The 27,958-nt window shown below is 45.3% G+C and overlaps 1 protein-coding gene across 2 annotated transcripts in view; it reads left to right on the forward strand.

Moving 5' to 3' along the window:
* tgfbr3 (transforming growth factor, beta receptor III) overlaps window positions 1–27,958 on the forward strand; it is a 153,686-nt gene that overhangs the window by 30,399 nt on the left and 95,329 nt on the right. The window lies entirely within an intron of this gene.

Consider the following 27,958-nt stretch of genomic DNA (forward strand, 5'->3'; position numbering starts at 1 on the left):
GTCCCGTCCTAATTAAACATGCATGGTGATGTTGTTGTTGTTGTTTTTTGACAGGACGCCAAAACAAGCCCAGGCGGAGGCAGGCGTGCAAACAACTTATGAGTACGCGCGTCAATGCTAAAATTAGTCTTTGCTCAAGAGCAAGCTTAGCAAGCGAAGCTAATAAAGCCAGTTGCACGTTCCAGGTTGTGTTAGTAAATAAAGAGCTCGCCAGCTGTACAGATGGGGCGGCTGCCAACCCCGTGATTAAAAAAAAAAAAAAAAAGTTTGCTGCATTTTTATCCCGAGGTTGTCAGGTGTGAGTAATTGATACAAGAGTGTCTTCTGTGGTTTGAAGGCTGCCAACAGCAGGTGAAAAACAACAGCAAGGCGGATGGATGACAGATGGACGCGCGGGGGCCCGGCTTGGCGGCCGCGGCAGAACGGCGGGGGAAAAAAAAAGTGAAAAATGGATGGAATGGACGGATGAAGAAGGCACAGGAGAACGAGTCGATACAGACATCTCGCGGGGTTCAAGTGCAAGCTGGTGGGTAGTGAAATGGGGGGACGGCGGCTTCGATACAGACATTACAAGTGCAAGTTGGCTGAACGAGAGTGGTTGGCGGCGTCCCCGGCAGAGTACCACCTGACGCCAGGACGTTCAAAATATCAGGCGGGATGCAATTAGAGGTTCTTTCGCACATATAGTTGGGGATGGGGACTGATGTTCAGCAGCAGAGCGGGAAAACAGTGGCGTAAAAAAAAAAAAAATCCTGAAAGATGGATGGAATGGACAAAAAAAGAGGCAAGAGTAAATTATTGGAGAACTTCCCATATTGCAGGTTTCAAGTGGAAGTCAGCTCTGCAGCATCCGCACCAGGGCATTTCCTGACATGGCTTTCAAAAATGTCAATTGGGTTTTAATTAAATGTCGGTACCCGTGGTTTACTTTATGTGGTCCCAATCAGGGAGTTAGCTTTGAGGCAGTGGCGATTGTGAAAAATGGATGGAATGTACAAAAAAGGAGGCAGGGGAGAAGACGAGGAGAACTTTGAGCCGATGCAGACGTTTCATGTGCAAGTTGGTGTTGCGGGGGTGGTTGGCCGCCACCCCCCACGGGGGGCGCCCCTGACACAGGAAGCCTCACGAAGATTAACGGCATCACCTCGTCCGTGGTTAGAAGGTCAAGAAATTACTCCCATTGCACCCGCCCCCTCCCGTTCCCACTAGGGTCGGTAGTGGTGATGGGGCCGGGGTCACGTGATCATCAGAAAAGAAAAAGGCCCTTTCTTTTACGCCTGGCGATCCAACTACCTCCACAGACCTTTTTCCGCATAACTACCCACTAAACTCAAAAAACGACACGAAGGGCGACTGAATTATGGATGGCGACTTGCTGATGAAGTTGTGCGACATCTAAGCGACACACAACGCCTCCCCTCGGACGCCAACCAGCCGCTCCGACCCCCCCTCAGATTCTAATTAAGGAGGGCTCATAATTAAAGTGAGTTAAGAACAAGGCGGGACATCAATAAGTGATGGATTGTCACTCAGGGACGATCCCGCTGAGTACTGCACTCATCTAATAATGAGATAGTTCACCAGTTAGCATCCTAGCTATCAAACTTACACGGAAGCAATGTTGTCGTGAGGCTAAATAATGTATTGTGCCGCCTGTTCAAACGCTAACACGTCCAGTTGCGTTAACCCGCGGCGGCTTAACGACACTCCCGCCAAGCTACTTTTTTCCCCATAACTTCCCGGGTGTTGAAAGCCGGACACGCCAAAGCGAAAACGCTTGTCGTCTTCGGCGTCCTAAATTACGTGAGCGGCGTATCCTCCCGGGCGACGCGGCATCCAACATTGATGCCTCCTTTTTATGCTTTTATCACCTCATAAGTGAGGACCCCGCCCGCCAAAGTAAAACGCATTTGTGCCCACCGCCAAAGTAAAACACATCCTCTTAGCATGACCGTCACTGCTTGGCTTTTAGCGTTTAGCGTCTGGCGGAATCACCCAACTGAGAGCTAACAAACACTGCGCTCTTAGGTTATTTATGAGCTCAAGAGCAAAAGCAAACAACATTTAACAATAAAATTGATATTGTGGGAATGCATAGCAAGAAAAAAAAGTTAATATCTCAATCATAACCACAGAGCAGATCACACAATCAATGAGTATCTGGCTGTTATTGAGTTGGAAACATGTTAGCAAGCATGTTAGCTGCTAATTCAAATAGTGAATAAAATGATTGGCTGTGAGAATGTGCATGAACTTGACTTGGTCTCTTTGGCAAGAGAGGCTATTGTAGTGATGCTAAGAAAGTTGCTAATTTCAATATTAGATCAACAGTGTAAGGTAGAACAATTGATTTGTGATGTTTTGAAACATTGTACGGTATCCCTAAGGGCCCAGAACGCTGCCTCCCCTTGCCTACTAAGTAGTCTGCTATTATTTAATAATCGGAGCGCTTGTGTGTGTTAATATGAAGTAGCGTGTTAACGTGTTAACTGAGCAGAGCGCACAAGGCATTCGTGGGATGACTGACGTGAGGCTGTCTTGAGGGAGGCCCCGGCTACACGTGCTAATGCTAATCAAGACCTGTTCGCTGCCATGTCGCGGCGCAGAAACACGGCCTCACCGGTGGCGCACCCGTGCCGGACATGAGGTAGCTGCATTAGCGCGCCGTGTTCTGCAGTGTGGCGGAGCGTTTCTGTTCCGCTGCGCAGGAGCAGCCTGTCACGTCGAGTTAAGATGAAAAGAGGTCATGCAGACGTATAATTGGTGGATTAAAAAAAAGAAATCAAATAGAAGTGGCGTCTTTGCAAGAGGCTTCTTAAAAGGAAGCTGCCAAACATCATGGCATGTTTTGAGACATTAACAAGCTTTTAGCAAAGTGCCGACCTTCAGGACAAAGATTCCGGCTAGATATTTTTTTTTAACCCGCCTGACCGCAGACCCCATTTGCCGCCGAGTTTACCTGATTGCGATGTTAGCTCTACTGTAAAATACACCAGCGTTAGAGGTCAAAAAGACGAGAGATGTTTTCCCAGCGTTCCTTGCCTCTGAAATCTCAGAGCGGAATCACTTTCCTGACAATAATTGATAAATAATGCAGAGGAACGGGGAAAGGCTTTCGTATCTCTTCCATTAACTCGGATTAAGATTTCATTGTGACGCCGGGGAGAATGCTAGCAATATCCCAGCTCATTGCCATCAAATTTTTATTAACGCTTTTTTTTTTTTCTTCTTCTTCCCCTGTACGACATTCCTGCCGGGATGTCGGAGACGGGACGCTGGACATGAACTCCCCTTTGGTGCTGCCCCCGACCTCAATATTTCATCAGTCGGCTGTAAAATGCTGAGATTCAATTGCGATGGAATAAGCGTGACAATGCCGATGAGATACATTTGTAACAATAGTTATGTTGACCATCGGGAAAAAATGTCGAAATACGGTAAACTTTGTGGTTTGGCATTCACCAATTTACATTTTTGCGGATTTTTTTTTAGCGAAGCTTGTTATTGTGCTTAGGCCAAAGTATGGCTAATGTAAAATTATTTGTTTTGGCTCCATCTTGTGGTCAAGCAACAATGTTAAAGTGAGGGGGATGAGCCTCATTTAAGTTAAGCCCTAACCTTGTCTAATGGGACTTTGCTACCATCTGTAGGCAGTCTTAATCGACGTTCATGTCATAAACGTCAGAAATGTGTTGCTGCTTTGCTACAAGAGCATAATCTGGGCGGCAGCTTTTTAACTTTTGACTACTCGGCATCTATAAATTACAAATTTAAAAACTCTTTTCAAGAATCTTCACGATGACATTTTTTCTTGAAAAATAATTTAAAAAACAAAACAATCTCAATCTGGTTGGCGGTAGGAAACCATTTTACTGACCTACTATTATATTCACATCCATGAGTAAATAATTCAATTTGATCAAATGTATCTCTTATTTTTTTTCCTTTACTTGCAAGTTTTGGACCGCTTTACGTAAAGCGGCATCTGAGTGGCAATAAGAAAACGTCGACCTTAGATGTGAATATTTGATGGGCCAAGTCAGCCGTGAGATTCCGGCGTAAAAGAACGGAATAAGTGCTAAGGAATACAGCGGCAAAAGTGACTCCGAAAAGGGGGCGTTTAGATGCACACACCACTCCATTGTGGCTCCAAAATGACCCCCCCCCCCCTCCTCACACACACACACACGTCTGACAACCCCCCCCCAAAGTGTGGCCCGGGGTCTTGAAGCGACTTCTATTGTGAGCACTCTTTAGCTTGAAAACTAATGGCTAATGCGGGAGAAGAAAGTGGACATCCCGTTCACATTTCTTTCTTCAGGCCGCGTTTTTTTCTTTGAGGCAATTCCAAGCATTTGGAAAAATGTCCATTCAGCCAGGTCACATGAGCCATAGAATAATAAAAAAGAGCGCCCCCCGGAGGCATGCGCTGTCTTGTCTTTGTGTCCGTTAAGGAAAGCAGAACGTTTTCCGCCCAAGGCCCAGAAACACTTTGACACGTTTTTATTCTTTATTCTTGCTTCATTATAGGATTTATTCTCCATGGTAAAAGTGGACTCGAGTGGAAATATTGGTCTTGACAGGTGATTTTATCCTCATTTTTGCTATCATTCGACCTCATGATGGCTAAATTCAAGCTTATACAATTATATTCAAGCACAAATAAAGCACTTTTCAATCTGAAACATTTTACGTGAAACAAATAATCACTTATTTTCATTTCAGGATATACTGCCGTGTGACTTGCAAGATAAGCTATACGTTGATATGAAAATAAATGCGAAACGTCACAGAGTTGTGCATACTGTAATCGACTTTTATACGATATTACTTTCAGATTTTACCCATTGGATATTTTTGTTACATTTTAGTTTTTGTGTTCCTGACCTTTTTTGAGAGCATTTTAAAATGGAAAATAATTTAAATATGCTAATTCAGATTGACAAGTCCAAAAAAAAAAAGTGAAAGTTCATTTTACAAAACTAGCTACCCTACCACCACATGTTTCTCTGTTGTGTGTCCAACACAATAATCAATTTTTCAGACAGATTTCCAGCTGAGTGGCGTGTTTGTTATTTTTGCACTGGGCTGGCACTGCATGTACACTATTTATCACTTGTTATTAACAATAATAACAATGCTCCTCTGGGGGGCTTGAGGGCTAAGTATGCCCCCCAGCAGTGCAGCCCCTGCCGGACACAAGAGAGTGTCCTCCCGAGAGTCGCAGCGCAACACATTAAGTGTCAACTATAGAATATTAGATCAACGGCGACAAGTATTCTGATGGATGGATGGATGCACCGCCCTCATGAATAACACAGAGCTTGTCAGGAGCATTACAGCTAATGTCCTAACAAGCTAGTCGCGTAGCAAACAAACATATGATAAAATGTGAAAAAAATCGATTCATTCTAAAAGAGAGAATTTTGCCCGTGTAAAGTAACTATGCTTGACATTTTACATAACTATTCTTTAAAAATCCTTCACTATATTCTTATGAATTATTCATTTTAATTTTAGTGTGCTTTTTTTTTCAGTGGTCTCCATACATGGTAGCACACGTGATGGTGGCACGTGCATAAAGGACAAAGGGTCTGGCTTGCTGAGTCACGTGTCTCATCATCAATAACTTTATTGTTTCTGGGGTGTCATTACTCACACAATCAATTAGGAAGTTAAAGCGACGTGATAACAACAGTAATCTGCGCAATCTGGATTATTTACAAGTATCTAGCTAGAAATTATTAGACAAAACAATTTCTACTGTTCTTGACGTCTTGATGCTAATACTGCTAATTTGTCAACACCAACATTTTTTTTTTTTACTGCTTTGACCTCCATGCTGTCATTGACGCTCATCTGTCACTTCCTATCCTAATTAATCTTAATCCGCTATTGACGCGGCGCAACTGTTGCCCTTTCTAATTAGCGTTAGCGCTTCAGACATAGTCGAGACAGGAAGCGGCCTTTAATTATCTGGACGCTGGCGGGAGGAGGAGGAATGGGGTTACGCCAGCGAGGGGAAATTAAAGGCAAATTTTTGAAAGAGAAATCCATGCATATATTAGAGCGTAAATGACAAACTAATTGAATTGATTGCAGCTATCGATAGCCAACGCGCTAATCTGACCTGATTCCTTCAGCTGCCACGCTCTGTGAGAACAAAGCCACTTGACATGCTAGTTAGCGAGCTCGTCAGGACAATTAATAAAAGATACGGCAATATGCATGCCGGGGACAATTAATAAAAGATATGCTAATAGCGACATAATTGTCCTACATGGAAAAGTGTCAGCGATACAGCCAGCATGTGGTTGTCTTTCCACGCTAGCTGTAGTGTGATGTTTATTTTTACATTAGCGACGTGGCTTGGCCTTTTTGTCTTGTAGCAAACAATAGCAGCATGTGCCTCCACCCCCCAAAAACTAAGCCCCCCCCGACCGAGATGACATTTAAATAATAACAACACAATTTCACGCATACACAACAACAACAACAACCAAGCTGGTGGCAGATTTTCATCCATTGATAGCTAAAGGTGACTGTTTAAAGAATGCAATGTTTCTTACTAGTTTTTGATTTTATTTTTTCCCATTGTAATGATTTAAAATCGGATACAATACAACTTTATTTACAAACATTTACACACATTTCCAAATCAAGTGAATTTACCACAGGTGGACTCCGATAAATATATCTTAACATCTCAAGGATGGAAATTGCGCTGTATGTCATGATGCCTCCTATCAGTAGAAGCAGAAATATCCAACTTTTGATGCAAAAAAGATAAAAATGCAAGGGAACGGACATGGTCGTGTTTTGAGTTCCTTTCCGTCTTTGTCATATTTCCTACCTCGACATCCACACACGATTCTCAAGAGGATTTGTGTGTTTCCAGTGTCTTTGTTGTGTTTGCGCTGAGGTAAAGGCGGAATCGTGAACCCCCAGCGGGGAGCGTGCAGGATAATAACGCGGACGGGAGCCAGTGGATTTAGCGAAAGCCTTCGGAGATGATGGCGGCCGCCTAATGGCTTCACCTGGGAAAAGGCACGACGCCATCGCGCCGGCTCCTTCCGGCCCCGATCCCCGACAAACAACGTGAAGCTTGTGCTTTGCGGTAATCTCGGTTGAGAGCTTTGTTGTCTCGACCTCCTCCCGCTACTTCTCCCGCCGCTACACACACAAGCCCGACATGTGGTGCGTGCACTCATTTCCGCAACGTTTGCCCGACGACAGCTAAAACCAGAAAACCTGGCCCGTGAGAACTTTTCAACTCACTGAATGGGAGTCCAGTGTTTTTTTTTTTTGGGGTCGGGTTAAAGACCCAAAAAAGAGAGAGCGCAATTTCTATAGAAATAGTGTGTGAATGCTGAAAATCTTAACTAAAACTCTGCATAATTATTTGAAATGTGAATTTTACTTGAAAATCTGGGGAATGAAAATACAACTAGGTCAGCAGTGAGTGTCACACTGCATAAACTGCTTAATGTGGTCATATCGGGCTACTGGATGCCTGCGGGGGGACCATGTGAGTGACCCCTGCTAGCACCTATTAGCCATTAGCAACACTGAGCATTAATAATGAGCCACTTAGGCTTTTTTGTGACGTTATTAAAGTCCATTTTGACAGTTAATCTATAACAACAGGCGACCCATCGGCACTTGATTCATTGCGAACTTTTTTTTTTTGCTCCATTGTTACTGTTTTTTTTTTTCCCCTTTTCTTGAGAAAAATCCAATTATTAGCAAGCATCCAATTAGCTTCCACTCGCACTCTGCGCCTTAAAGCCGAGGTTGGATTTGGGGATTATCTGACTTTTCCCATGCGCCCCTCCCGGGAGCGGCAACACTGTCGACTTTTCCCAGTCTCGCGGGGGGGGCGGCGAGGGGATGTGACGTGATGACGACGGCACCTCGGCATCTCAACAAGTTCACATGCCAAGTGAGAGCTGTCAATGACAAACGGCGGCTAATCAAGTCGTATTGACGTTACAGGATAGACTGATGTGGCGTTTGTAAATCAATTAGAGGGAGGAGGGGGGAGTGGAGGATGTGGCAGGGTCACATGGTCGCGTTGACCTTTCAACAAGCCGGCGTGCAACCCGAGTTAGCTAAGCAAGTCCAAAGTCACATCTGGCATAGCAATCTTTATATTGATTGGTTTTAATAATAGCTTTGCACCTGAAAATGGAACAGCCGATATTTTGCTGTTTGGTCCCTTGTGGAGTTGTTAGAGTTTTCAAATCAATGGCGAGTTATCAAACAATAAGCCCTAAAATGGCTGCTTCAAAGCAAAATGGTAGATTTTCTGTATCTGGTCGAGTATGGACTTTCTCTACTTTTTGTCATTTTTGAGTGGATCTAGTCTTGATAGGCATGCCTACCAAATGTCATATTGCCAAGTCAAACTGACTTGTTGGGGGGCTAATATTGAAAAAGCGTGCTTGTCGCTAAATGCAATACTCGAGTTTTGCTAATCAGCTACACGTCGAAGGCAAATCTCGTCCATCTCAAAGCTCGACAGGCTTCATCGCACTTAATGCAAGTCGACAGGCGGCGAACGGAACCTGCTCGGAATCCTCCGACGGACCGTGTGAAGTGTTGGCTATTAATACGTGGGGATTAGATGCAGTCACATTGCGGCAAAGCCCGCAGTCACCTGATGTATCCTCTTCATTATTGCCTAATTAACCTTGTAATGGCCATGCACACGCTGTCACCTCTTTCTTTTTACCTCCTTTAATTAGGCTGTTATTCCTGACATCCACTAGTGGGAGGTAACAAAGTACTAATGTGTTAGTATTAGCTCAGTGTACTCGAGGACAAAAACAAAATTCCCGACATTTGTACTCAACTCGTGCACTTATTCTGAATTCTACTTTTACGACCTACATTTTAAAAACAAATACTTAAGAGATACGTGACTTGTGGAAGCTATACCCGGTCCGGCCAGACGGCGGCGGAGGAGTCGCGTTGCGTCCGGATGAAGGCCCGGGGAGGCGCCGGCGACCCGACCCTTGAGTCACGCAGACGAGCTGCTGTCATTAATCGTCATAATGAGCCGCTGATTCACAGCCAAGACGCCTGGCTAAAAACAAACATTTCTGGCCACTCAGCAGAGTTCCATGACGCTTTTAGCCCCTCGACCCGACACTCGCTCGCATTCGAGCGTGGCTAAATCGGTGAGTCACATGATGAGCGGGTTGTTGAGCGAGCTGTCATTTGTACATCAGCACATTTGCTTTGTTTAGTGGCTCACTTGGCCTTCAGTGCTCCGCCGAGTGCTAATCTCTTCATCCTGAAGTTGTTGGCAAACTTAGGTAACAAAAGACTTTTGTTAGTTTTTGCTACCCGCATGGCGAGGTACGCCCAATTTTGTGCTGGAGGCCCGATTGATCAAACTTTGACATTTTGGGTTCCAGCCAAATTTTTGTCTGCAATCTGTTATGATAGCCAGAGAGTCAATGATCAAAACTGTTGTCGAAGGCCATTTTTTTTTGTTCACACTTTGAGTGAGTTCTCGGGGAACTGTTCCCCTGTTCCTCTTGAAAGCCTAAAATTATTCTCACCAGGTTACATGAACTTGTGGTGAGTTTGGGGGAATGTTAAGGCCCCCCCCCCCCGCAGAATCACAAAACCACAATTCCCGATTGCGATGTCATATTCTCATCTTAGATGTTGAATAAAGTCAATATGGTCCTGACTTGCGTGTCTCGCGGCTGTTGCAATATTCAAGCGCCACCTTAACAAATATGACGAGCCGTGATTTACCGCCGTCCCCCCCCCCCCCCCCCCCGCGGACCGCCGAGACGAGCGGTGGAGCATTTAAGTCGCAGACGAGTGAATTTACGTGTTAAGTTACGTTCCATTAGCAGGAGGGAGGCGCCCGGGGAGGACACATTAACACATGTGCCGCCGCTGTAGTTAAACGTCAGGGGTACCCGCCACTGTAGCCTCCATTAGTCGTCTTTGCCTGCTGTGCATGTAAATAAATCATGGCGACAGCCCCCAAAACACGAATCATCTTTTCACAATAATAGAAAATTAATGCCTCTTTGCCGGCCCGAGTAAATTATACCAAAGAGCACCCGCGACCCAGGGATGCATTATGGGAGAAGTCAAGTCGGCCGGAAAATGCTGAAATCTGAATAAAACCGCCGAGGCTTTCAAGCTCTTTACAATCACCTCGCATGGAAGTCTAATTCGGTTTGGCCGCTTATTAATTCATAAGCCATTAGTAACAGATTTCACCAACAAAAAGCTGCTACACAAAGGAAGGCAATGAAAGAGCCGCTAACATTTAGAGTACAGAGTTTGAAGCAAAACCCATTCAAATGTCCGACTCTTGTGTTTTAGGACCAGTCCTCGGATTTATCTGGCGCGTTCTGCCCATGCACAGAGGCCAAAATTTAAATTCATCTTCATGCAGATATACATTTGGTAGAAAGCAGACAAAATTTCTTGGAGGAGTTTCTCATCGAAGGACCCCCTTTTCCAGACATGGCTTATTGATTCTTTATTGTGGGTCCCCTCGAGACAGAGATGCCTTCCAAATGTTACATTGCTAAGTGAAAACAGGCTCCTGGGGTTGAATTTTCCAACAAATGCAGGTGGGGGCGCTATGTAGCCTGAAAATGCGCTGGGCCGGAAAATGCTGAAATCTGAATAAAAAGCGCGGATGCTTTCAAGCTCTTTAAAATCACCTCGCATGGAAGTCAAAATCACTTTGACTTCTTATTAATTCATAAGCCATTAGTAACAGATTTCACCAACAAAAAGCTGCTACACAAAGGAGGAGGATTAAAAAAACAAAAAAACATTTAAGATTGTGCCGATGGTGGTGGGGGGGCCACTAAAGTGTGGAAGAAAAATGCTGCTGAATGATGCAAACGTTGAAACTATTTCACATAGCAGGAGCTTGATGATACATTTAAACAGTCACATGTATTTCTTGCTGCAATGAGTCACCGTAAAGACATGTCAGGACAAATCAGGCCCAATGCAGGCAAAGGGGGAAGCCTCGGAAAATGCAATGCAGCCGTTCAGCCTGATATTGGAAAAATGACATTAACAGAAAAATATTATATAAAAAAAAAAAAAAAAAATCTGCTTATTGCAGTTGCCTACAGATATTACAAGAAAGCACAAGAAACAGCAAATAGGTGAGTTTTCAGTAAATAATGGAGCATGTGTTCCATAAAAGAATTCTGCATTTTAGATAAACAGACTGAAAAAAATGTGTGTTTGTTTTCCATTGGAGGTGTACAAAGAGCTTTCCGCGTCAATTCTATTGAGGGTGAGGCGTCAAGGCTCCTGTCATTTCCTGGCAGAAACACTTTTTTCTCTCTCACTGTGTATAAATCAATTATTTGTGCCCCCCCCCCCCACACACACAAGACCTGCTGTTTACATTTTAAACAGCACCAGCAGCCGCGTATGAAAAGCCAATAAGTTGTATTGGTGTGTATGCTTGTGTGTGTGTGTGTTGGGGGGGGCACATAGTGGGGGTTTACGCGGGACAGGAGTCATAAATAAGTCACGGAGCCCCCCGGACCTCCGAGTGAAGGCGGCCAGGCTTTGACACCGAGCTGTTTCATGTGATAGCACCCAAATGTCCCACAGACACGCGCCTCTCATTCTCTGTGTGTGTGTGTGTGTGTGTGTGTGTGTGTGTGTGTGTGTGTGTGTGTGCGTGTCTGTGTGTGCGCGCGCGCATTACCGTCCGTCCTCCAGAGACCCCCATAACATAACCTCTACTTCATCTTTGTTTCTACCCCCCCAGCAAGGCCGGCGAGGTGTCAAGACTGAAAGAAAAAGTGCCCAGCAGACTAATTGGATGTAATTAAGCAATTAAGAAGCAAGCCGGCCTTTAAGAGGGAATACAAACAAATTTGGAGTATCCTACCCCGGATGTGTGCACCGTGGCACGCCACTAAGGCCAGAGCGGGGGGAAAAAAAAGTTCAATACCGTTAAAAAGTTTCCTGTTTAACAACATTCGTCTTAAATCTGGAATGTTAAGCTTAATTTTGATGCCAGCAGATGATGGCAAAGCAAGGGCATGTTTTACGCTGGCCTGAGCACAAATACAACCAGTATTGAGCAGAAGGTGAGAGTTCCACCAAAAAACTGTAGAGTCAAACCAGTTATTTCTTTACATTTCTTATGTGTATCTTATGATTTTTCAAATACAATACAGTGCTATTTTTTTGTTCGCAAGAACAACTTTTTTTTTGTGGGCATCAAACGATGAAAAATCGATTTGCTACACAAGTAAATTGAGTTGAGTCAAGGTAGCGCCGCACTCGACTTGCCGGTTCGTCATGTTGCCGGCCTCGGCGCCCCGCTTTCGACAACCTTGAAGATGATTGAAGCCCAAAAAAAAAATTTTTTCATCACCCCATCCCGCCGCCATGTTTTCCGACCAGCGCCGCTTTCTCGCGTTTATCTGGCAAAGCGCTACGAGGCCGGCCGTCGACACGTGAAGCAAAACTGAGGCGAAGCGCTGACACGCCGACGTCTTAGCGCATAACGCTTAAATCATTTTCCCCGGCAAAAGCGGAGCTGCACTTTCAAAGCCGCTCGGCCGTAATACAAATTTTGCCGGCGTTTGAATTTATTTTATGGGATTTGGCTGTAAGGCCTCGCAATCGATTTGCGGCGCCCATAAAAGCAGATACTTTATCTTTGGAGCTTTGTCGGAAAAAGCTTAGCATCCATAGCTAGTTCTGCCGATATGCCTGCGGGGCGTTGGCGGTAGACTGAGTGTGAGCGTCTATGTGTGTGTGTATGTGTGTGTGTGGAGGGTGAGGGTAGTTTGGTCCGAGGGGGGGGGGGGCTGCCGGCATTGACATTGTATCGTAGAATGAATTGTGCTGACTTTACACCTCCCGCTGCTTACATTCTGCTCGTTGATAATCTTTCATGAAGCGCACAATGTTTTATTTAATGTCCCGGGTCAGAGAGACTGCGCGGAGAAAACATATTAATAATGTAAGTGAAGGAGTAGAAAGGGGGGTGGGGGGGGTCCTCGGCAAACAGGTCAGGAGGCCCCTTTGAAGTCGGGCAGCTCGACCGCGGTCCGGAGTATAACGACTCGTGTTATTTTCTCAAAGTCGGGCCACGACGTCTTTGGTTTTCGTTCTTAAAGAGAACACACAGCAATGTTAAAAAAAAAATCTATTTACAAAAAAAAAAAAGCGCTTTATATATTTAGACATCAAGTTGAGTGCTTTGAAAAAATATCGTGTAGCGCCGCATCACAGTCAAGCCAAAGATTTGGAGACATAGGGGACAAGTTACACGTGTTACAAGTTAGCTTGTATGTAAAATAAAAATGAAATCTTTAGCCTCCCACTTGCTGGATTGTAAATGCCAAATGTACACGCTTCGGCCCCCGGAGCTAAAGAAACAGCAGCGGTGTCCTCCTACATTTGGAGAGTGGGCAGCTTGTAATTTTTTGCGCTTAAAACAGCTCGTGATTGACGGTGGAATCCGACGCACGCCGACCTCGGCGGCACGCGGGCGACCCCGGCCGAGTGGCTCGGCCTCTCCGTGGGACGAGCGCCGGCCGCGCTCCCCGAATCCGAGAGCTTTTGGAAAAAAGCGCCGACCCCACCGACAACTTGCTCCTCCAGCCAAAAGAGGAGACGCGCATAAAATAAAACCAAAATCAAATCGATAGTTGGACTTTTGTGCACGCCGATAAACACCCTCAAGTTCACTACAATGGCGCACAAGTTTGCTTTCACTGCTTCTTGGGTGCCTTTCAATTGCCAAATTGTGCTCCTACGCCACGGGTGGGCTCACCTTTGTGCTCGGGGGCCACGTTTGAGATGGGAAACTGTGAGATGCGCCAGGTCAGTCAGAGATTTAAAAAAAAAAAAGTTGAAATGTGTATGTAAAATACATAAAAGTTTACGGAGGGCGTCACTTGCAAGCTTGCCAAACTGCAGACAATTGGAGACACTTCTGACATTGAGATGAGCAATGATTAATTGACCATCAATTATCATATCAATAATTATTTTTAGGAATCAATTGTTTGGTCCATGAAAGTGGACTGATCATATTTTCATTAATTTTTTACTTTGGAAAGCAATGATTGACATTTTTGCACGTTTTATGACACATTTTATATTCTGGACCAAACCAATCAAAACCGATTTTTGTGTGTGGATTTTCTGTTCTGTCAATTTAGAAATAATACTAATATTGTTACTTTGTCGTTAAAGGGATGAAACCTTTGCAACTGACTCATTGATTCATCAACAAAATAATGAACAAGTTCACTGAAATATTAGAATAATCATAGGTTGAAGAATACATTTGAATCATTATAGTAGTTTTTTGTAGGTGTAACTTGGAGTGAAAAGTTCGAGAACCACTTGTAGAGGCAATTAAGAACTTTTTCAAATGTTCTCAACTCAATTCTCAATTCCTGACCAGGCACCCACTTAAAAAAACAATTTTACTTTATTTTCATCTTTGCGATGCCGGTAGAATGTATGGAAAAGCGGAGCGGCGGCACAGCAGCGCGGCGTTTTTGGCTGCCATCGACGCTCGTTACCGTCACCATCCATAATTGAGAGGCAAAATCAGGCAAAATGGTGGCGCATCACTTCCCATTTGGCTTTCTATTTGGCTGACAAAAGATGCCAGCGTACCGGGGCCCTATGCCCGGGTGGCGCCGGCTGGCTGGCTGGCTGGGTGGCTGGGTAGTGCTTGTGCGCTTGATTTTGTGACAAGAGTTGGTTGAAATGATTTAGGTTGTAGCTGGCATCGTCGCGGGATTTGCTGTCCAAAGGTGTTTGGCTGCCGAGCTTGAGTGCTCTTCCTTTTTGTTCCGCCTGTGCCAGCCATCAAAGCTCTTTAGCGCTGCGCTTGTTGTTAGCGCTGACGCTAACACGTCTTTTGATACTGGAAACCACCCAAAGTTGTTCTCATTTCATATATTGTTTGAATGTATTTAAGATTAAGATAATCTTAAAATAACTACTAAAATAGGAAAAGTTAATTTAGGATACAACTGATTTTCGTGACCTGGTCTCAGACCACAAACTTGAAAGTTACGTACAAAAATGCACATCCCCAAATAAATTGTATGCATCTTCTTTGTTTTTGTGTGTGAGTGTCAATCACCATCTGGTCCTCTTCCACGCATCCGTTCGCTCCCTCATTCTTTTATTCGGCTCTAACGCCGTATAATTAACGCTCACATGTTTACCACACGCATCAGTGCACGGTGATTAGCGCGCTTGGTTTAGCAATAGCAACTGGCAACATGTATGCAGGCAGGCACCACATACTGTACACACGTGCACGGGACCGAGAGAAAATCAGACGTGCCACCTTGTCGTTAGCAGAAATGAACACTCGTCACATCGTTCATATTCAGCTCATCTGTACCATTTGCTCTAGTTTTATGTTCAATCGTCATTTTATTGCCAATTAGGGATGTTGTAGGACATATGTTGTTGTTTGGTTGTTCCGGCCATTTTACGGTCATGTTTGTTATTGTTATGGATGAGTTGGGGGTGGAGCCCACCTCTCGTCTAAAGTCCCCGCCCCGCCCCGCCGGCGACCCGGCTGAGGCAAAGCGCCACAGAAAATGGATGCGATTCAAAACGGGCGTCACCCCAATGCAGATCTGTGAGAATAAATCAAAAGATCCCTGGCGTGGCGTCGTCGTCGCCGCATGGTGTCCTCTTCATCTCTCTTTCTGTCAAATCACAAACAAAATAAAATGCTAGCCGAGCCCTGCTCGCACTTTGAGATGCTTCCAAACTTCCAACAGTCTTGAATGCACCGTTCAGTCCACTGCTCGCTTCTTCCTCCGTGACCGGGGACGCTCTTTGGAGTCGTAGAAAAAAAAAAATGTCGCTTTGATGCGCAGAAATATGAAGGCGTCATGCGGGACGGGGCGGCGGTCTGGTTCGCTGATGGATGAGGATTACGAATGACACAACATGAAGAGAGCTTCTGTCAGCTTGCTGACACCTCCCTTGGCCCGCCATCGTCTCCATTAGGCCGGGGGATGATCACAGGGAGGCGGGAAGAACGACGAGACTGTCAGGCGAGAGCGGGAACGGCGGACTCGGGGTTGAGAGAGCGAGCGGGAGAGAGAGCCGAGGGGAGGACGGTTTACAGGGGATACAAACCCAAAGATTATGGTAATCTTCCCGCCTTTGTCCCAGCGCGAAATGTTTTGGTACTACGCCTTTTATGTGCGTAAGCAGGGATGTGAACCTCTTCACTGGCCACTTTCTGTGTGGTTTCTGGGTAATTAGCAGCAGTCGCAGGCCCTTTCTGTTTCTCTGCTCAAGCTTATGCTCTTCTTTAGGGGGGATTTTCATCCGACCCCCAGTTCCCTCCCCTACCCCTCTGTCTGCGATTCCCAGCCCGGGTCGAGCCCAGCCGAGTCGAGCGGGCCGGGGCCGAAGGGACCATCTGTTGACCGAAACGCGCCGACAATAAAATGCGCAGCTTAAGTTGAGACAGGTGACCGACCGAATTCAGGATTCTTTTGGGAGGTGCTCAATGAAGCTCTCAATGGCCTTTGTGCTGTCGTCGTCGTGCCAAACATTCCGCCCCGAAACATTCTGTTTCTATTTATCGTGGAATAAAAACGATTTACACCTACATAGTTTAGTTTTCTCAGACCAAAACAGTTCAGTTGTATTTAACTTTGGAGTTTGATAAATTGGCATTTAAACGTGAGGCAATGTTTGTTTTCAAATATTTTGAGTACAATTTGGAAATTTTATGTCGATGACATAATTGAACCATTTACAGCATCCTTTCATAAAATTAAGCATGAAATTATTGATCAAGTGGTAATATTAAATGAAATCAATGCATATCCTTTTCTTCATGAAGACAAATTTGTCTTCCAAAGATTGGATTTGGAGGCCACATGACACATGTCCCAATTTACACAGCCTTCAAAAGTAGCCCTCACATTTTGTCACCGTTTCCATGGCAATGGGCCCTGAGCGAAGGTGCACCTTGGTAGCCAACTTTGATACGCTCTTCTTCTAGCACTACTATAAGCAGCATATCTTCTGTTTGTCAGTGTATCAGTTCAGCCAGGAAGACAAAAAGTGGCCCAAGAAGCAGAGTGCTGACTTTTGTCACTTACCTTTGGTGGTCATCTTACAAGAACAGAAGTGGAAGGGGGGGGGGCTTTGTGAGGAGGGGCCCCGTCCTGCTAATCTGCCGTTCCCATGCACGCTGACGGGATAAAGTGGCTCGCCGGCACGGCAAACGAGCCTTTTCAATTTTGTCCGAGCCCTGATAGCGCCTCTCAAAAGAAGAGCTTACGCTCATCATATCAGGCGGGGAGGGGGGCCTTTCATCGGCGAGTTCAGAGGTGAGCCCAAGATAAAGTGCCAAACAAGAGATCAGTGGGGCCGGGGGTCCTCATCAACGCGGCGTTAACTGCGCCACATTTGCGCCGCCGCCGCCTTTGATGCGCTTTCTCATTTGCGCTGGACAAGGCCCGCCGGCCGCACTCCAGCGCGCCAAACCTCCTTTTTGTCGCCCGCCATTGTCTCAGTCACGGGTGCTTTGTCTTAGCAAGGGGGGTGCGCATCAAAGCCGCCCAGAGATGGACTCAACAACAGTGGATTAAGGTCTTCTGCATGATAAAGTCCCTACCTAGGGGCGTGGAACCAAGCTAATATGTGAAAGAATGTTATTGAGAGGGAAGAAAGTGGGCAAAAAGCTGGCCCTTTCTCCGCGTCATGTCCTAATCCGCCGGGCCGACACTGAGACCCTCGGCCCGGAGTTTGTTCATCAGCGAGATGCCCATCTGGATTGGCCGCCGTCTAAGCTGGTTAAACTTCTCCTAAACTCAATGATTGTCCCCCGGGAGAACCAAATGGCATATTAAGTGACGTGAAAGGGGAACGGGAGTGGGGGGGGGGGGGGAGCAAATTAAGTCGAGCTAAACAGATTAGAGGGCCCAAACACGGCGGCACAATGAGCCCAAGAGAGGTGCAATCTCGCTTTCAAAGACGCCGCTAAACTGCTAAGCAAACCTCATCGCCGGACCGGACGGACCCACCGCGGCCCGGCGTACAACTTTCAAACCGTCGAGACAATCCTCAGCTGATTGTTGTCATAAATGAAATTTGATAGGAGCGACACGATGGCGTATTTGGCTCAATATGGTTTCATTTGCTTGCCACCCTCGCAGTCCTACAAATTGCTCTCCTTTTTTGTTTGGCGGGCCAGCCGTCACTCCGGCGCGCGCATCCAGCCGGGGAGCCGGCTCGCGATGACACGCCGCACGGAGACGTTAACCTGGCCAAGCATCAGGACAGCAGCCAGAGAAAAAGGAGGCCACCCTTGTCACAGCCACTTTGCTCTACTTTGCTATAAAGAGCCTCACGAGCTCTCCTGCGGGAAACGATGGAAATATTCGCACTTAGCAGCACAGGCGACAATTTTACACCGCTCAATGAGTTAAATCCCAATTTGCCCTCATTTTTTTTTTAGGTTTTCATAATAATAGTAATAATACAATAATCATTTTAAAACTTCTTTCAAAATTCTAAACCTGTCTTGAATGTTGTACTTTGGAACCTTTTCAAAGTGTGTTAGCTCAGCCGGACCGTCACAATGTTTTTTTGAATTAACGAGTGAATGCTGATGCGTCTGGAGTTCTAATGACGAAGATGACAAGGAGGACATAATTACTGGTGGGTTCCTTCAGGCCACTTTGTGTAAGCACTTTTATGCATTAAACTTGATATGCACCCACACACACACAACTCGCACATTTCTTCTGACCTCCGGTCGTCTGCTTTACTCTGTATGCTTTATTTATATCACGACAGCCAGTCCTCACGCTTTCTGATCCTTCCACTCAGGACAACCATGTTATTAATGCGCCATTAGTCTTAATTTGAAACCCAAAATGTACCCCTTGATTGAAACCATAGGCCAGGGTTGAAATCTGTATCAATACCAGCACTGATACCTAAGGTAAGAAAATCTGTCAAGTCGTTGGCACTGCACTGCAGTACGTTGACATTATCGAATTGACATCGACGAGAAAGGTCTTTCTTTACAATTTTGCGGCATTGTATTGTTTTAAATGTTAGATTTAAAAAAGGATACTGGGACTCTTCACCTTATCTCGAAAGCTTAGTTTGAAACCCTCATCGCTTGTCAGACACCCGAGTCAAAAACCCTCATTTGAAACTCAGTCTTACTCCGCATTACTTTGAAATCCTAAACCTGTCCTGCAAGCCTTCCTCAAATTGAAACGCTAATCCTTGTTTACAACCGTAATCTCGGGTTGAAACACTAACTCCGGCGTGTAACCACGTTTTTAAAAAGAAAAAAACATGCTTGATTTGAAAACACATCGGTTCAACTCATTGTTTAGTTTAAAAGTCACCAAGTTGCTCTGACCCAAATACACTAAACCTAGTCATACTCCTGATTGGACCTTCCTTAACTACTTTAAACCCTTAAAATGAAATATTTAGACTCGAGTCTACTGTACATGGTATCGTGTATTGTACAGTAGAGCTTCTTATACATTAGCATCAGATGCTAACAGAATGTGAAAATGGCGCCTGCGTCCATCTCGGCACGCCATAGCCCAGCCCGGCGGCGCCGCATTTTGTAGCACTTTTGCAAAAGTATGGATCGTCTCTTGGTCCCTCGGGCGGGAATCGGGATGCGGGAGATTATGCAAAACTCTCCCGTTTGCCGCGTACGCGTCGGTGGCCCATTAAAAAGGCATCAGGGGGAAGGAGAAGACGAAGAAGGCCACGAAGAAGCGTCTGCGAAATGACCTAAGGACAAGAGGAGACGCTCTCGTCTCTAACTGAGCCCTCAGACTCCATTAGCGTCATCTTTTCTTCCGCTTCGCGCTCGGTTTGCCTCCGCGAAGAACAAAACATTCGCACACAACGCAAAAACTCGACTCGAGCCGGTCGTAAGTCAAGGCAAAACCGAAACAAACCGGGAATTGCGACCGCTGGCCATTCCGCGATGCGTCTTGACGTTTGTTTTTGTTTTCTTGGCAATCGCCGCGATTCTGTGGCAGAGACATGTCACGAAAACACGGCCAGACAAGCTTTTAAGAGCATTAAACAAATGCACTTTGGGAAGCACAAACAACAGGAGCCACTCTGGAATTTTGATGTTTATCCGTCCTAATGCAGCCCTCTCCGCGCCACACCGGAACACATGGTCGGCGTGGCGGCGACGCGATCCCATCCGACGTACGGATATTCAAACTGCCATTTATAAATAGCCGCATGAAAGTCGGGCGCGACGCAGAAACAAACGCGCCCAGACGTTTGCCCGCCATCTGCCCGCCGCTCGACGAGAACGCTTCTGGCGGCCGAGTGGAAAGCGCGCTCATTAAAGTCAAATCTCCTTGGCCGGAAAGAAAAAAAGTCACAGTTCTCACTAAAAGTGGAAAAAAAATGCTTTCGTCTCAATTTGAAGACAGGCGGCGGCGACGGGAAAAGGTCAATCAGCTTATTAGAGCCTTCTCAGGTAAAGGTGTCGTTGACGTGTAATCCACACTCTGATTACATTTGGTAACACTTGCAATTTGCATCTCCAGTCCAGGCACGGAAGTTGCCAAATTTACTATTGTTAACAAGCTCGTATTTGAAGGTACCTAATCACATGAATGTTTCGAACCCAAATGTCAAATTTGCCGCAGACAAAATCTCCCAGAACACCTGGAAATGGACAAAATGGCCTAAAATGGCCGCTTCAAAGCAGAATAGCAAAATTTGCTGCCATGCTCAACTGACACACACGTGCACATTCTGTCTTCTGTCTTGTTAGTCGCAGCACTAGTCAGTTCTCCAGCGTGTTAGCTGCGATTGGCCCTAGCTCATAATCGACCCGAGTGAAGATAATCGCGATAGAAAATAGTTGGATAGTCAAATTTAATTGTGCACGACCATGGTCAACTTGTCACCACATGACAGTTTAGAGGGTTACTTCAAACGCATTCTGTACAATTAATTTGCTGTTAGACTCCGGAAGAGACGATTTCTAGTTCTCTGCCGAGTACGGTTTCGCATGATTGGCCGCCAGCGTAGCGTAGCCTAGCGTAGCAGTCCGTGACGCCAGCAGTTCTGTCGACAAGTCTGATGATCACTGCTGTTAAATTCCACTAATTAGCCTTCCCCGTCGCCTTGCTGCTGGTTTCGCAATTAATTTTAAAAACGAAAAGACAAAAAAAACCACTGAGCTGGTGCTTTGCAGACATCTTGAAACCCCCGCCTACCCCCACCTCCTGCCTTGAAAAAGCCGGCGGGGTCGTGTTGATGGCGGCCCAGAGAAGCTAAAGACGTTCTCATGCTCATGAGAGGGAGCGGGCCGTGTAATTTAAATTCTGTTGACATTTACTGTCAAGGACCATTAATTCTGCCGGGCTTACTCAGCAGCAGCGGTGGGCTGCGGGCGGTGGGCTAGCTCGCTAACGCTACTCCTCTCTTAGCAGATTCGCTCGCACAAAAACACCCGTCGACAGCCAACAGGCAGCAGTTGTACTGTAGGTCACAACGTAGCCTGGTGGTTTGTCATTTATCCCGCTTGTGCCCTTGCAGCGCACACACCTTGTGGATTTTTAGCAACATGAACGATGTTAGCTTGCTTGTTTTCACTCCAGTGGCAATATGACAGACTTCAAATTTTTGGTCAAATGATTTGTTTACTAGTGGTGCCATAGGTACAAGGTCACAATGTCTTCATGAATGTTCTTCCAAACAAATCACAAACAATGTGTGACATCGATACAAACACTGTTAAATCTGATCGTTAAGGGTGGGGACGGGGCGCTTTAGCTAACGTTAGTTAGCCTTGACTTTATCGCACACATTTTGTTAACGTTTGTAAAAATTGTTTCTTAAAATAATTGTTCAATTGTTTCCTTTCGGAGTAGGTTTGTCTCATATGGCCTGTTTTTCTCAGAAGATGCGTCCGAGTGTTTAAAGCAGTTCAAATAACCAATTGGTCCCTTTTGCACTAGCATCGTGACCGCATATAATACGCCGGCGTGTAACTTGAGTGAATAACACATGGAGACATTAGCCCTCATTTTCCTGATCTTTTGACTGCCAGCACAAAGCACATCCAGGCGTAAATACGACACGTGCGTAAAAAAGCGCGCTCTTTAAAGCGCAATTTTCTAAGCGCGTGTTTAGCAATTGAGCTAAAGTGTATCGGACACAGCCTCGGCTCGAGCTCTCGGCAATGACGCAACCTTGAGTGAATAATGGGAGCAGCATCTGGGGGCTAGCGGCCACGAGCTCACGGGGCGTAACGGACGACGATTACGCACGTTGCCCGCGTTTTACGCATCTGGATGATGATTTAAACTTGGAAAGAACAGGAAAGAAGTAATGCAATGAGGCAATGAGGCCTCAACTGAGAACAAGAAATTGCGAAATTGAACAAAAAATATCAATGCCACTCAATCTTGATCATTTCGAAAATAAAAAATAATTCATTTTGAGTATAGATTTTAAAAATGTCACAATTGTATTCAAATTCTTTTTCGACGAACGTTTCTTTGGAAATCAAAGTCCTCAGTTAGTTTGAGTGTTATATGTACTGAAGTATTACATGTAGCAGGAGTTCCCGACATGGTACCCCAAAGGCATCAGGGCAGCCTGCGGGCCTGTTCTAAAAATAGCTTGCCAGTGACGGGAAATTTTGATATCCTCGGAATGTTGTCGAATTGATCATTTAAATGTTAAAACCGTATCTCTTTCCTACCTTGTGAAATCATCGATGCGTGTCATTCTGAGAAAATGAGCATCACAAAGCAAGTTTTGCGTGTTGATCACAGAGACGAATGGAAAAGATTTGAGGTGCGGCGCCAGGGCGGGTTAGCTCCCGCTGCTTGTTTTTTTTGCTATTAAAATGGGAGACTTACACAGTGAAAAATACAAGGAGGTTGATAGTACCTTTCCTTGGCGGCGGGAGTATGACCTAAATGGAGGATTAAAGTGTGTATGAAAGGGGGCTTTAAGTGCGGCGCTGCAGCTTCTGACAGGTCCTTGGGAGACTTGCTTGCAACACATGTCACATATCATAGCTTCAGCGTGTAGCCCCAGCGCTACCTGCGAGCTACAAATGTGCGCTCGCTGTCATTTACACACAGGCGGGGGAGCAAATAGCGGCGTAGCATTGTTTGTTTGTTTTTTTGTTTTGTTTGAATGCTGTGATGTGAAAAACACGAGCATGCGTTCAAGTTTGGTCGTGACACATTTTGTGGATGCTAGCTTGTTTAGTCGTATTATGCTAATGCACTCATGGCGGGAGCGGGTGTTCGACACACATACGCACACGCTCACATACGCTCACATGTATCATCACCAGGAGCTTATTATTAGGATTGTTTTGTTACTGCCTCCAAACCTCAAAGAGCAATTTTCCACTTCATTTGCAAATGCTGTTAGCGTTTTAGTCCCCCTCCCATTGCTCCCCACTTGGGAACGGCGTGTCTGAAAATGAAAAAACAAACAAAAAAAAATCCCATAGAACAATTTGGATGTGAAAAGATGATTAGATGTCTTATTATAACACCTGATGACGTGTTGTTTCATATTAAAACCAGTTGAATATAAATGTACATTTTTGTGGCTGTTAAGAGACAAACACAGGAAAATCCACCAAAGCGGCTTCTTCTTTTTTAAAATACTAGTTTTATAGTTGAATATTACATTTTTCGCTTTGACTGTGTGGCGAACTGGGAAAATGTCCCGTCAAGGATGTGATGACGATCTTTGTCAGGATTGAAATTGTTGGCATTTTGTGCTCTTTTAAAAGAAAGGGGGCGCTAATTAAAAGACAGGCCTGGCCGTCATTAGCCAACAGAGAAGTGGGGCTGTCGCCAGTGTAGCTCGTCATGAACCCGCGAGATCTCACTCCCACCCGCTAATATGAACCCACACCCCGTGGCGCTGGAGAGACTTTAATGAGTGTCAGACGACCACACGCTCGCCTACCGTTCTTATTACAGTCATTGTGTATCATAAATTTTGATGGACGAATCATGCTAACTTGTACTTTAGCTGTTGATGCTATCATGCTCATTTGTGTCGCTGCAAAAGTATTTGTTGCTTCCTTTCAGCTGAGAAATCAGACCAATTGAAAAAAGGAGAGAAAGATGATTAAACTCCAGAGGAAGTGGCTCAAGTGGCCCCCCCAGATATACATATAATAATACAAAAAGTCTAGTGCAGCGGAGGGAGATCAAAAAGAGGTGTGAGGCAGTGACACAAACACACACAATGATGGAGGGTTTAAAAAAAATTAGCAAAGATCAAGCGGAACGGAAGTGGCTTGCAGCGAGCGAGTTCCCGCTATGTGAAGCAACATGGACCTCCAATAAGCTTAAGGAGCGATCTTATATTGCGCCCAGCGGGTTGGACGCTTTCAAGCGGGCTGCGCTCTCATAATCCAAAGCCAGCGAGCTTTTGCTTTTCTTTTGGAAACTTTGAAGTGCCACAAAACCGCATGTTGCTGCAAGTTTTTCCAGTGAGGTCAACTCCAGTCATTTGTTGACGCCTCTCTCCCGCTGCAGCACAGCACTGCCTTGCTGCTTTTTAAGAAGTTGCGAATAAAAATTAGAAAAAGACAAGTTTTTTTTATGCTGAAAAAAGTCAATAGTACAAGATAAAGTTGTTTTGGAAGAAAAAGGCATATCTTTTTCAAATCACACATGTATCATGGACCTAATGTGGAGCCCTGTAGCATCCCAATCAAGACATGTTAATGTGTAGCCCCAGATGTGCACAGATGTCTGTTTCACAAAGATATATTTTTCTTAGCCAGTCCAAATCCCCTCTCTGATATAACTTTACAACCTTTAAAACAATATGTTGAGGTTTATAGTATCAAATGATGTATTTCTTCAAAAAGCGACAACGTCAAGTCAATAGTTGACAGCTCCCTCCCGAGCAGCCCAGAACACAAGCCGGCCTTGTCTGTAGCGTGCCGTGTACACACATTTTGGGGCGACGTGGGAATGCAGCCGCGTCTGGGAATCAAGTGAACCCGTCTCATAACTCAATGGCCTGCTCGGCTCTCCGTTTGATTGCTCAGTATCCAGCCAGAACAATATGGCCGCCTTAATTAACTTCTCTCAAAGGTGACGCATTTTGTGCCACCATCTGCCGAGACACAATCGTGCGTGTTTGTGCGGGGGGGGGGCTCGCTGAATAATCCCCTCCACCATTAAGACTTGTTTGAATGCAGCGCTACAAACGTGTCAATTATACAGCACTTAGGAAGCTTTTCCAGAGAAGGCCACATCGAGAAAAATGCCCCAACTTGCCCTAATTAAGACATAAATACAATAAAACACTTTGAATGACCGCGACGTCATAGCAAAATGGCCCCTGGCTTGGACTTTAGACGATCTGACTTGAAACCGATCGAGTCAGGCTGGCAAGATTACAGGAATGAAGCACTAACATGATGAGAGTGAAGTCGATGAACATCCCCAAAACAAAGTCTGAATGGGATGTTGGCGCAGCTTCTCTCTGCCCCATGGACTTAATTAAAAAGACGCTTGGGACGACTTCTCTTAACGAGTGGACACGAGGCCCCCAAAATGGGACCACACAAGGCCATCAAGGTGGCTGCTGAACTTGGGTCATGATGTGATCTTTGTGCGTCCTAATCTGATTAAGTCATTGTGGAGGTCAACTTGAGCCTCCATCTTGTTAGCAGCTGGCCAAAGATGGATTACGGCGCCCACTGAGCCGGAAAATGAACTGAGCAGTTCAGCGTTGGCCTTGCTGCCTTTCAACACCTCTTCAGGCTCCTTCGCCCTTTCTTTCGCCAGCCCTTCAAACCGCATATTATCCTCATGCCGCCCCCCCCCGACACACACTTCAACCCACCCCCCTTCTTTATTTGGCAGCGATGCTTTAACTAAGCGAGGACAATGGCAAAGAAATCCCGACCCTTCGTCTCGGACCCGCCGCCGCGTTATGAGAACACCGTCGGGCACTAAAGGGGAAAAATTTGGTCTTAAACGGCAGCCAGCGACCAAGCTGACAGGTCGAGAGGTCCAATGAAGCAGTTTTGCAACCCCCCCCCCCCCCCGGTAAAGTATGCAAATGGAACAAAAATGGAACAAAAGATGAGATTTTGTGTGGGTTTCAAGAAAAAAGTTGCAATATTTCAAGATTTTAAAGCAAGATATTGCCAAAAGAAAGCAGAACTTTTTGAGAAAAAAAAAATATTTTATACAAAATAAAAAATTAAGTTGGGGTTTAAGAAAGGTTTTGTGGATAAAAACTGTAGATACAATTTAACACTCTTCAAGAAAAGTACTAATATTTTGCAAAGTTGCATTTAGTTGCTTGATTCAACCCCCCCCAAAACAAAAGTTACCGCATGGTGCGAGGTGTCCCAAACGAGGTCAGGCGAGGTCTCTTGTGGCTAAATGAAGACATTTTGCCGCCTGGCCAACTCATGCAAACGTGCCGGTGGTGGTGGTCCGCCGCGTTTTGCTTGCGGTGGTCTTCTGGCGGCATTGAGCGCCTTTACAGTCAATGCACACGGCACAAGAAGAGCGAGCGGCCCGAAAGGCTCAAAGAGTTCAAAGCTTTACAAAGACAAAAAGGCCTAAGCCTGGATTTTTCTCTCTCTCTCTCTCTCCTTCTTTTCCAAAGAAGCACAAAATATAAGATGGCCGTACGTTTTCAGAAACCTCGCTAGAGGAAGTAGTGAGTCGGCCATTTTGCGAACAAGGCGACTGCTCTTTTGGGTTTGCGTTGCATCGAGTTTTCAAGTACGCGGCACTACACACGGCAGAGAGCTAATCAGCAGGTTTTCTCCCCCATTATCGCTTCCCGTCTGAGGGGAGCGCCGCGCACAAGTAGGCCCTTCCATTGATTAGCCGGACGGCAATTTAAATATTAATACACTGGCCGGCCCCGCTTGGCACTCTGGCGCTCTCTGCGGATCCGCCGGCTGCATGGCCAAGCACTCATTCCCCAGATTAAAAAGAACCCACCTCCTCCTCCTTTTTTTTTTTTTGAAGCACAATCCGCCTTTCTTTTTAGCCATTAAAAAAAAACTTCAAGGAGGCAAGTGGCAGCGAGGATGAAGACAGTCACGTCTTGCCTTCCGGCGTACAAACGTAATAATGGAAGGTTTCACACAAAAAAAGAACAAAATACATTCAGGGACAAGAACACAGGCGGAAATGTGACATGGTGTAAACATTTTTAGACTAATAAAAATTATATTTCGTAAAGTTAGCGACGTGACCAGATGATAGATCCTATTTTCCATTTATTTTGATAAAAAGTGATTATATTTAAGAATTGAAGATAATTAATCATCAAGTTAAAGTCAAGATTAATAATCATTTTTCCCAGATGAACTTCATTTTGCTATCAAATCTTATTTTTCCAAGAATAGTCCAACATAATTGAGAAATAATGTTTTTTCTTTAGAAAGCAAATGAAAATTCAAAAATGCCCTATTTTCCAGATGAAATCTTAATTTTTTACAACCAAAAAACAAAACAAAATACAAATTCCTATTTTTTTCTAAATTCTTCAACCCATTGCAATTAGGAGACCGTCGTCTCACAATAAAATGACTCGGATGAAGTTGTAATCCACGAGAGCAGCGGTCTATGGTCCGCCATTAAAGCTGCACCTTCTGCTCGACTGGCCAAGCGCAAACTGAACATTCACTGAATCCAAATTGCTCTTAACCCATTTGAACCAAGCACCCTATTACGCAGGGAGCATCCCGACGCAAATCTAACGTGAAGCTGTTCTCTCCCGCCCAAAACGGCGACCGGGCCACTCGACCTTATAAATAAACACATTTGCCTGGCGGGCTCACGACCCAAGCTAAGGGACATAAGCGTGTCGACGTAGGCGGCGGCCGGCGAGCAAATGACCCAAAATGCGTCGCTTATCAACTCACTTGACACCA

Source organism: Syngnathus leptorhynchus, chromosome 13 (assembly GCF_054491065.1).
Source record: "Syngnathus leptorhynchus isolate UIUO chromosome 13, UIUO_Slep, whole genome shotgun sequence".
Taxonomy (NCBI): Eukaryota; Metazoa; Chordata; class Actinopteri; order Syngnathiformes; family Syngnathidae; genus Syngnathus; species Syngnathus leptorhynchus.